At 38.9% G+C, this 11,507-nt stretch overlaps 1 protein-coding gene and 1 long non-coding RNA gene across 7 annotated transcripts in view; one reads left to right on the plus strand and one right to left on the minus strand.

Annotated features, from left to right (window-relative positions):
* FUT9 (fucosyltransferase 9) overlaps positions 1-11,507 on the minus strand; it is a 110,449-nt gene that overhangs the window by 78,629 nt on the left and 20,313 nt on the right. The gene's annotated exons all lie outside the window — the stretch shown is intronic.
* Positions 1-11,507, plus strand: part of LOC104909888 (uncharacterized) — a 32,763-nt gene that overhangs the window by 2,504 nt on the left and 18,752 nt on the right. For 4 of the 6 annotated variants that reach the window (XR_014881478.1, XR_014881480.1, XR_014881479.1 and 1 more), the window contains exon 3: positions 1,872-4,057. This is a non-coding gene — a long non-coding RNA (uncharacterized LOC104909888). Of the gene's footprint in view, positions 1-1,867; positions 11,055-11,507 lie in introns of those variants that run through there. The other 2 variants (XR_792653.4, XR_792654.4) reach the window with 2 other exon arrangements.

The following is an 11,507-nucleotide window of genomic DNA, read 5'->3' on the forward strand; positions in this document are numbered from 1 at the left end:
CAGGTCTACCCTATTTTCTAAACGATTCATATCAGTCATAACAACATCTTTCTTGGAGGACTAATAACAAAAATTCTGTCTGTACTGGAGTCTACTTTATAATACGTGCCTTCGAAAGATTCCTTTTAACAGCAGCCATTGTAACATCTGTATAACATCTGACAGAATTTTATCTTCCCTTTAGAGGGACCAGAAGAACTAGAATTGAAGATAACCTAAATCTCTTGTATTTATTTTTCATCCATCTTTGTGATTGACCTTTCTCAAAGGAAACATGCCATATTTATCTGATTTTGAAAAACAACTAATGATTATTTTTCCTATATTCATCAGGCTATATTTTGTATCTTAGGAACTGAAGTCTCCTTCATTACCCTCCTGCTAAAACCCCTCATCACACTCTTTGAAAAATCTAATATAGATTTCAATCCATTCCATTTAGGTAAAATTTATTCAGTCAGGAAAATGATCAGAAAAGTCATACTATTGTGATCAGAAGAGGGTTAGTTGTTTAGGAAAAGTTAAGGGGCCTAATAAAGAAGAGAATGAGAGGGCTTGTTATTACTTTTTACAGATATATCAGAGTAAATATGGGAATGAAAAGTACATTAAAAATGATAGAAAAATTGATAATTTATTGCCTGAATACTGCTTTTTTTTTTGCTTTTTTTATTATTATTATTTTTTTATTAAAATTCCAAGCTTGTTCTGCATTCAGCTGGAAAACAATGATCTCTTGAAGAGTCGGTCAACACTAATGATTTTAACATATTTTTGTTATATTTATTCTGTTACCAAGTTTATGAAGTTTTTTAATCACTCTGGCACATGTGGATTATTCTTTTATCCTGCACATTACTCAGCACTAAATTGAATATTCGTCTTCCTAAAAGAGGCAATGGATATATTGTTCCCTTGTAAATGTATGCCATAATCAGGTATTACAAATGTATTTTTCAACTGAAATGCAACCATAAAAGAATGATATTCCAAAAACAAACTCCTGTGAATCCTTGAAGAGTATAAACACGTAGAATTGTGTTAGCTGTGACAAATAGTAAAATAAAACAACAGGCATCCTGTTATTTCTGTAACTTATCCAGATTTCACATATTTTAATGGCAATGCAACTATTCGTGCATATAAGATTATTATATTAATGATTGCATGCTGTGATGATTGATAGTACTGAGATGCTAGTAGAACATTTATTAATCCACTAATGATATCTCAATTTAAAACCTGCACGCAAACTAAATAGAGTAGCTACTGTCAAGAGTTGTAACAACGCAGACCAAATCTGTTATCTGTAAAAAATATAAGTATATACTAATAAAGTTTGTAAGTAATAAAAAACAGTCATTAACACTGTCACTGTGCATGCTTATAGAATTACAGAATCATAGAATCATAGAATGGCATGGGTTAGGAGGGACCTTAAAGCCCATACAGTACCAACCCCCTGCCACGGGTATGGTTGCCACCAATTAGGTCTGTATGCCCAGGGCTCCATCCTGGCCCCAACACCTCCAGGGATGGGGCATCCACAGCTTCCCTGGGCAGCCTGTGCCAGTGCCTTATCATTCCCTGCAAAATAAGTTACCTTCTAATATCTAATCTAAATCTCCCCTCTCTGAGTTTAAAACTGTTCCCTCTTGTCCTATCACTATCTGTTTATGTAAAAAGTCTGTATTCCTTCTGTTTATAAGTTCCCTTTAAGTACTGGAAGCTCCCTTTAATTGTCAGATCCTAATTTAGTATTTGCTCTGAAAATCTCCTATGGTATGCATGGGCTTCACTTTCAATAAGAATGGGTGTGAATACAGTTTGAGATTACTGACTAACAGCCAACCATCTCTTTTTTGAGGTAGCAGAGCACTGATGCTCCTTGCATGTTCTTCAAAGTGCTATAAATGGGATTTAGCCCTGCAACTCAGAAGTGGAGCCTAGTCACTGCCTTGGAACATCTTACCATCATTAATCCATGTGGAGATGTGACCAGTCATTGGTGGACGAGAGCTCCCTATCATTTTCCAGAATTCAATGTCCTGGATAAGCTGAAAACAACAACATCAAATGGAAATAAGTGAATACAGCCATGATCCAAGGGAAAAGAAGAAACGTGAAACATAGAAGCTATATGTTTTTAAGATGAAAGGGGAAGAACTGACAGAAAAAGAGGATAGACTAGAATTGATTAATTACTTTCTTGAAAAAATGGGAGAGGAAGTAAGAACTAAGTAAAATTAGCATTAGAAGAAAATAAGCTGGTGAATTTAGTGAAGACTGATGGAACACATTTAATTGATGAAAAAAGAGTCCTCCTCCTCAAACTTCAAATTCGAGTATTTGAACTGTCCAAATTTGGTTTGTGGTTGAGATGAAGGGGAAGTTGGGAAGAAAATGAACTAGGATTTTGAAGAGGAAAACTGGCCCACTTGAGGGGTCATCTTAAGTCTACCCTCAAACGTAACAATGCAGAAGATGGCTCATACAAAGCTTGAACTGTGAAACTCATGTTTCAATTTGAAACAGCTCATGAGAAAACAGTGTGAATTATCTGCAAGCTATTGTTTCATGCTATTCTGCTTTTCGATTATTTTTATTTATGGAAACATGCAGATGGATGAAATAACATATTTTGTTTACAGAAGTTGATTTTGGATGCATGGCCTAGTAGAAGCTATATAAAGTCAAACGTCTTGAAGGATCACTACTTTCAGCTTGGCAAAATGTGAAGCAAATAAGTATTATGCTGTTAAATATTGCCATTAAGCAGGAAATACATATGCAACTAGATCACCTAAATTTATGTGCCAATTACAAGCCGTGTTTACATGCTTAGTTGTCTTTCCTCAAAGGCTTACCCACCTTTTTTTATGCTTCCAATTACACAGACAATTGCTATTATTAGGAAGCAGTAAAAATGTATCAGTTAAAAAAATTGTGTCAAACTTAGAAGACAGAAGAACTGTTGAGAAGCAGTAGACTTTTCACCTCCAATCTCAAAAAAAGAGCATCTGAAGGTTTGGTAGAGTAAATATCCTCTTCTATTTCATATGTTTGTTGTGAAATTTGTTTCATTTATTTCAATTAGGAAAAAAAAAAAAAAAGATATCTTACTCCATTGAAACTCATAGGAACTTCACAGCTTGCTCCCTGACTCTCCAGCAGCAAAGCAGGACCTTCAACAACATTTTGCTAGACAAGACTCTGTGTAATAAATGTGTCAGGTTTTTTTGTGTTAGCTTTTGTTGATCTTTATGCTATAATAAGTCCCTGAGGCTTGCTGTGATTCACCTCAGAATACTAAAGGAGTTAGTGGCTGTTAGAGCTGTACCTCTCTCAACAATTTACCAAAGTTCTTGGGAGTCAGGAGATGTCCTTGCTGACTGAGAGGTAGCCAACGTTATACCCAGCTACCAAAAGGACAAGAGGGAAAATACTGATAGTCTACTCTCCACCCCTGAAAAAGTTATGAAGAGGGTTATCCTGGGTGCTACTGAAAGTCAGTTAAAGAACAAAGCTATAGTCAAGCATAGTCAATATCGGTTCATGAAGGGGAATTCCAACCTTAGTAATTAAAACTTCTATGATAAGGTCACCCACTTGGTGAAAGAAGGGAAGATGGTGGATGTAACCTTTCTAGATTTTATTTAAGCCTTTGATACTATCTCTCACAGCATCCTTCCAGACCAATCATCCAGCTGTGAGATAAACAGGTCGACAATACACCGAGTGATGAACTAGCAGAACTCAAAGGGCTGTGGTGAATGGGACTGGTGGCTGGTGGCTGGTGACTAGTGGTTCTCCCCCGGGGCTTATTTCTAGGGCCAGTCCCATTCAATATTTTTATCAGTGATCTTGATGCAGGAGTGGAGTGCATTCTCAGCAAGTTTTCTTGTGCCACTAAACAGGAAGGTGCTGCTGACTCCTTGAGGGATGAGGGGGCTTGAAGAGGAATCTAGACAGACTGGAATACTGGAAAATCACCAATGGCATGAAGTTCAACAAAAGTAAAATGCTGGATTCTCAGATGGAGCAAAGCCATTCACAGGTACAATCTAGGAGATGAGTAGCTGGAGAGCAGTTCAGCAGAAAGGGCTCAGCATGAACCTGCAGTATGCTTTGGGATCCAGGAGGGTAAACTGCATTTTAGAGTGCATTGCTTAGGTGAAATCTCTCCTTGAATACTGTGTGCAGTTCTGGGGTACATACTATAAAAAGGATGTTAAGGTCCTTGAAATGATCTAGAGGAGTGCAACAAAGCTAGTAAAAGGGCTGGAGGGCATGTGCTGTGACAAGAGGCTGAGGTCCGGAGAAAACACAATTTTCTAGTCTGGAGAACAGAAAGCTGAGAGGAGACCTCATTACTTTTTACAAATTCCTGAGGAGGTGGAGTGGAGGTACTAGTCTGTGCACTCTGGTAAGCGATGATAGGATGCACAGGAAAGGCAAGAAATTGCCCCATGGGAGGTTCAGACTGGATATGATGAAAAATTTCTCTACTGGGAGGGTGGTCAAGCACTGAAGCAGGCTCCCTGTAGAGGTGGTTGATGCTCTATGCCTGTCAGTATTCAAGAGGGATTTGGATAATATCTTCAATAACATGCTTTAGTTTTCAGTTAGCCCTGAATTTGTCAAGCAGTTGGACTTGATGCTTGATAACCTTTGTAGATCCTTTCCAACTGAACCATTCTATTCTAGTTCTGTTCTGCCATTTATAATGATAAAAATATATGCTAATCAGCAAAAGTTTGGCAACATGGTACATCTTATAATATTTTATGTTAGATGCTATTACTTTAATTTCCAAAAAATTTGAGGAGCCTGCTACAATTATGGAAAAAAAAAAAAAAAAAAAAAAAGAGTATTTTAGAGAGTATGGCAGCTCTCCAATTTATCTGATTTTTTTTATATTTATTAGATTCACATTGCAATTACAGTGGTTCAGTGGAAGAGCTTCTCTTGACAAAAAAGATGACATACAACAGAGCTTCCATCTGTTCAGAAAACCAAAGCAATTGTAATGTGGGTCAAAGATGGTGTATTCAGCTTATATGGTACTTGCTAGCAAGGAGAAATGTGCTGTCAATATTACTGCAACAGGCTAAAGCAAAACCCACTATATATTATGTTGAAAAACAGACACAAAATATAATGAGAACTTAGCAATAATAAATGTTGAAAAGTAGAAACCAGGGCTGATGCAATTTGAAATGTTCACAAGGTGAGATGCAGGAAAAGTTAAATTTTGCATCAGCACAGTCAATACTTTGATCAGGTGTAACAAATCAAGCGTTCTGTGTCTCTGGGGAACAATTCTACCCAATAGCATCTAAAAATATGTTTCCAAATTCAAAACACATTTAAAAATTGGAGAAATCATAGATATCCTGAATCTCGTTTAATTCATTTGTGATAGTTTTATGCGTTGTTCATGGGAAAGAGCAAGTAAACTAGGACTGAAAATACATAGGTCACTGAAAGTAATGCCTCCTATTTATTTCCATGGAAACTATAGCAGATAACAAAGAGTACAATAACACTATTCAATAGAGCAAATTCTCAGCTACAAAATACTACAGCCACCACCATTAGCTCTGCACTTTTTGCCAGTAATGAACAGGAGCCTGCATGTCACATCCATAAAAATCTGTACCAGTGTAGGTGACCCACTGTTTCAAAGCTACTACAACAGCCTTGTTGCTGAAAAACACCACCCATTGCCTTACAGTGCTCACATTCCTGCTTGGTCACAATAAACATTAAGCAAGTGTTGATGAATGTTGGTAGGTGCAATTTTTTTCACATGGAGTAATTCAATTGCTCATATGCAATGCATTTTTCTTCATATGCACTGTCATGTCAGATGCCATTCTGTTAGACTGCCCCTTTGCTGCCATCTGTCACATGGCAACAAATACAATGAAACATTTGTGGGAAAGTTCAGCCTCTACTGCCATACTACCAACACCCACCCCTGATATTGTGGGCGAACATAATGAAACAGGAGTCATTATTTTTGGAGCAGCCCTCATGCATTACAAGAGAAAGAGAAAGCAGCCAAAGGAAGCAGCCTATGCAATAGCATGACAAATCAAGATAAAGCCAGTACTTCTGATTCACGTCATCAAATCCCATCCTGCATGGGGCCACCAAGATGTTGAAATGCCTGGAGCACCTCTCCTATGAGGAGCTGGGACTTCCTAGTCTGGAGAAGAGGAGGTTCAGGGATGATCTTATAATGCCTATAAATACCTGAAAGGAGGGTGCAAAGAGAATGGAGCCAAGCTCTTTTCAGTGGTGCCCAGAGCCAAAAAGAGTGGCAATGGGCATCCTGTTCTGGGTGTCCATGTTGAAGCAGGGGTTGTTCCAGATGGACACAGAGGACCCTTCCATCTTCACCCATTCTGAGATTCTGTGATCATGTAGAAAAGCATGTCAGAATGAGAAGACTTACTTGGGAACAGTGAGTTTGGCTTTGTCTGTATATGCTCCTTTCCATTATTTCCTCCTCCCCTAAATCCTCCCTCTTATAATTCCCTTCCAAATACCTCTTCAGTACTCCAGTCTTACTCTAGCTGTAAAAAAAATCAAAGCACCATCAGAGGAATGTCTGCCTTCCTAATGACTTAGAGCCAAATTTCCACTTTGGTGCCTATCACCTCAAATTGTGTTTTGACCTTGACTTTCTCTAGTCTGAGAAATACATGGGCTTCTAATGTGCAGGTATGTATGGTTGTGCTCATGAAAAGGAAAGGTCATTTTGTAGAATTAAATAAATATTGCAAGTCACTTGGTAGCCTCATCCACCTCTCCTAAGCACAAATTTCCATCCTCAGGAGATACACTTGTTTTAATCACCCTATGTTATGCAGCCATTGGTAATAAAAATGATAAAAGTTGTGGCCTTTGTGAAGTTAGTTGTTACTGACAAGTTTTACTGTGCCTCAGTGATGAGTAGATCTCATTTTTTGCCTCCCACGCCTGTTTCCAGGCACATAAAACAATACTTAACCTTCAGTGTATGTCACATATTCCACTATGATTCTCTTAATTAGACACTGTTTATATTTATAGGAATGTCCCTTTTTATTGAGTTTGAATATCTTTCCTTAAACGTGCTTTATGCAGCAATTATTGAGTTCTCGGCAAACTTGTAATTCAGTTTCCTATGTGCTTACATAAAATACTATTAGCAGCTTCTTTAGGTAAACAGAAATGTGTGTAAAATGTATCATTAGCTGGGATATTAAAAAATGAAGTGTTTATGTAGAGTAACTAGTTTTTATTATGCCTGCTTTTCCCACATATTTTTCAATGTATTTTCAGCTCTGTTCATATAGGCACAAAGGATTCTACACTATAATAAATTCTTCCATACCCTCAAAGGAAATAAAACTGATGACACAATTTGCTATAAAGCAAGCAGCAAAGTCAGTATGCTGACAAGATGTTAATTTTTTTTAAGCTTTTTAATTTCCTTTTTTTTTCCCATGCCACTTCATTGTAGATAATTGAGTTTGTGTGTATGTGTTTGCAATTTTAAGCCTAGACAACAATTGTGTTGCCACTTGTTTTCCACATCTAAAATATCTGTAAATTCATCCATTAATACTTCAAACATTCATTTATATACAAACATATTTACATTGAATTGTTATACATTTAATCTTTTGTTCATTTGAAAAGAGTATGATGTGTTAATTTTTCAAAGGAATACCAAATCATTCAATTATGTCCTTAAATGAAGTTCTTTCTTGTTTTGGAGGAAAGCCAGATTCCCACTCTTTGCTCTCTCCCTCACTGTCCCTGTCGACTTATTCCACTGGTCATGAAAAGGGATTTTCTTTCACGACAGTTTCAACATTGAGTGTTCTTCTCTTGTTAAAAAAGTCAAGCATTTCATACTAAAAATTAAACTGACATTTTCACTATAGTGCTGATTCTGCTGAGTGAGAGGACATCAGACAAAGGAAGCACATACAAGGGAGCTATTCACAGGAGGTAGTTGGTTCCTTGGGAATGGGAAAAGCTTTACCTATTGACAACTAGGGGCTGCAAAACAGAACAAAACTGAATGCAGTAACAGCGCCTCAGATTTCCCAAGCTGAAAGCAAGAGTGATCAGTTAACAGCACTAGCACTGATCTTTTACAGGTAGAAGATAATGAAAATGAGTATCAAACAATAAAAAATAAGATAGGACAGGGTAGATGATATGATATTTGCTCTTCTTCACTTTTAATGTTACCTTCATTAAATAAATAAAAAGAGTACAGTAAAAAGAAGACTGAAAATGCCATAATTGCAGAAAGGTCATTACACAAATTGTAGTAAGAAGATCAAGACCCTCACTAGGATGAGAAGAAATTTGTCTCTGATAGTTAAGTCAGATGTTAAGAATTACTACGTTGCCTAGTTCAGTCTCAAAAACAACTTCCACCTTGAGCTAATTTGGCTGTTCGTTTAAGATTGAAAAGAAACAATTCTCAATCTGTTATATTTGGCATTACATAGAACTAGAAGAAATTATTTTTATTATTTGTTAATTTGTTTGGCCAGCATTAGTACTGTACAATTAAAAGCTATTGCAAGGAGCTGAACGATAAAATTTGCCAGGCTCAATCATAATATCTTTGTGTGGAGATTTCCTTCCTATGATCACTTCTTTAGCCAGGTAACAAGAATTACAATTCTTGTTATAATCTACCTCCTATCTGACAATGATGACTTCTAAATGTAAGCAAGAACAGTTTTCATCCAGAGAGGACCATCTCTTCTCATCTGACTTTATCTGTAGTTTTGGTCTGTTCACTGCTAATGTCACAATAGAATCATGAATCACAAGGTTGGAATCGATCTGCAAGATCATCTAGTGCAACCATCCTCCCATTACCATTGCTACCACAAACTAAACCATCTCATAGCTCCTCATCCAGATGCCTCTTGAACACTGCCAGGGACAGCAACTCCATCAGCTCCCTGGGCAGGCTATTCCACTGTATGACCACTTTCTGAGAGAATTGTACTTCCTTATGCCTAATCTAAGCCTCCTCATGTACAACCTATGGCCATTTCCTTAGATCCTGTTTGTTGCTTGGGAGAAGAGGCCAAACCCCTCCTTATCATAACCTCCCTTCAGGAAGGTGTAGAGGACAATAAGTTCTCCTCTGAGCCTCCTCTTCTCCAGATTAAACAATCCCAGCTCCCTCAGCCGCTCTTCATAAGACATGTTCCAGGCCCCTCACCAGTTTCGTTGCCCTTCTCTGGACACGTTCCAGGGCCTCAATGTCTTTCTTGTAGTGAGGGGCCCAAAACTGAACACAGTCCTCAAAGTGTGGCCTCACCAGTGCTGAGTACAGGGGGATGATTACCTCTCTGCTCCTGCTGACCACGTTATTTCTAATGCAGGCCAGCATGCCATTGGCCCTCTTGGCCACCTGGGCACACTGTCAGCTCATGTTCAGCCGAGCATCAACCAACACTCCCAGGTCCCTTTCCTCTTCACAGTCATCCAGACACTCAGCCCCAAGCCTATAGCGCTGCATGGGGTTATTGTGGCCAAAGTGCAGGATCTGGCACTTGGCCTTGTTGAACCTCATCCCATTCATCTCAGCCCAGCGATCCAGCTTATATAGATCCCTCTGAAGGGCCTCCCTACCCTCAGGAGGATCAATACCACCTCCCAACTTGGTGTCATCTGCAAACTTACTGAGAGTATACTCAATCCCTTCAAATAGGTCATCAATAAAGATATTAAACAAGATAGGCCCCAGTATTGACCCCTGGGGGACACCTCTTGTAATGGGTTGCCAGCTGGACTTAACTCCATTAACCACTACCCATTTGGCACAGCCCTCTAGTCAGTTCCTTACCCAAAGAAGAGTATTCCTGTCCAAGGCACAGGCAGCCAGTTTCCCCAGAAGAATACTGTGAGAGACCGTGTCAAAGGCTTTGCTGAAGTCTAGGTAGGCTACATCAACAGCCCTTCTCTCATCTACCAGACAGGTCACTCAGTCATAGAAGGAGATGAGGTTGGTCAGGCACAACCTGCCTTTCATGAACCCGTGCTGGCTGGGCCGGATCCCCTGGGCACCACGCACATGCCGTGTGATCTCACCCAAGATGATTTGCTCCATTACTTTCCCTGGTATCGAGATCAGACTGACAGGCCTGTAGTTCCCCAGATCCTCCTTACAGCCCTTCTTGTAGATGGGAGTCAAACTGGCAAGCTGCCAATCTTCTGGGACCTCTCCAGATAATCAGGAGACTGGTAGATGGCCGATAGCAGCTTGGCAATCACCCTTGCCAGCTCCCTCAGCACCCTAGGATGGAGATGGAGTGTGCTCAGTCCCATGGACTTGTGGCAGTCCAGATGGAGGAGGAGCTCTCTAACAGTCTCCACCTGAATCACCGGGGTGTATTCTACGTGGCATCCCAGACTTCCAGATCAGGGTGTAAAATGTCCTGAGGATAACTGATCTGTCTATTAAAAGCAGATGTAAAGAAGACATTGAGGACGTCAGCCTTCTCCTTATCCTCAGTGGTCACATTCCCCACTGCATCAAGTAAAGGATGGAAATTCTACCTGGTTCTTCTCTTACCGTTGACACATATATATATATATAAAAGGATTTGTTATTCTCTTTTACTGCAGTGGCCAATCTGAATTCAAGTTGGGCTTTTGCCCTCCTAACTTCCTCCCTGCATGCATTAGCAACATCTCATGCACATCTCACAGTGTTATTGAGTATGCTTCTAACAAATGGAGTAAGAGCCAAATGTTGGAAGAAAGGAAAGATTTACCTCTGGATTTCTTTTTGAGTGTAGTGTCTTTTCCACAGTATTTAGATGTATACTACATCTACAGTGCACTGCATATTATTGTTTCTATGTCTTCACTTATATATCAGATAATCATCTATTTCTACTGTCTTGCCTAATGACTTCTTAATATAAAATGATTAAGTATGCTCTTGAGCAGAGCCAAGGTTTCCTTTTTATCTGACAATCCTATCTTAAATAGAGATTAAAACCACTTTTTACTTATTCTTTATTATATGTATTTTTGCTGCACAATATCTCACTGGAAGACAGTTAAGGGGAAGGAACAAATGAGAGCACTCTGTAGTTTATGGTCCCCTTCAAGAAGCAAGAAGGGTGAAGGAAAGTGGATTTCCTTCATACAATAAGTTGGCTTAGATGAATTTTTCACAGAAGACTTGGACACGATTACTTCTTCTGCCAGCCACTGGATTTCTTTTTTGTAAGTAAAGTCCAGTTCAGCTTTTCCAATTGCTTAGTATGGCTGCCCTCAGAAGGAGTTTTTTTCTCTTTTTGTGTGCCTCAGAAATAGGGCTGTATAAGCTTGCTACATAGTGCCTATATTTTCATAAATCATTTGTCCCTTAGAATTTATGCTCCCAGACTGATTTTTTTATAGATCTACTTTCCTTTCATAGTAATTTTGCAGGCAATTTCTATTTCTCTAACTGAAAACAC

The sequence above is a fragment of the Meleagris gallopavo genome, chromosome 2 (genome assembly GCF_905368555.1).
Source record: "Meleagris gallopavo chromosome 2, MGAL_WU_HG_1.1, whole genome shotgun sequence".
NCBI classification, from domain to species: domain Eukaryota; kingdom Metazoa; phylum Chordata; class Aves; order Galliformes; family Phasianidae; genus Meleagris; species Meleagris gallopavo.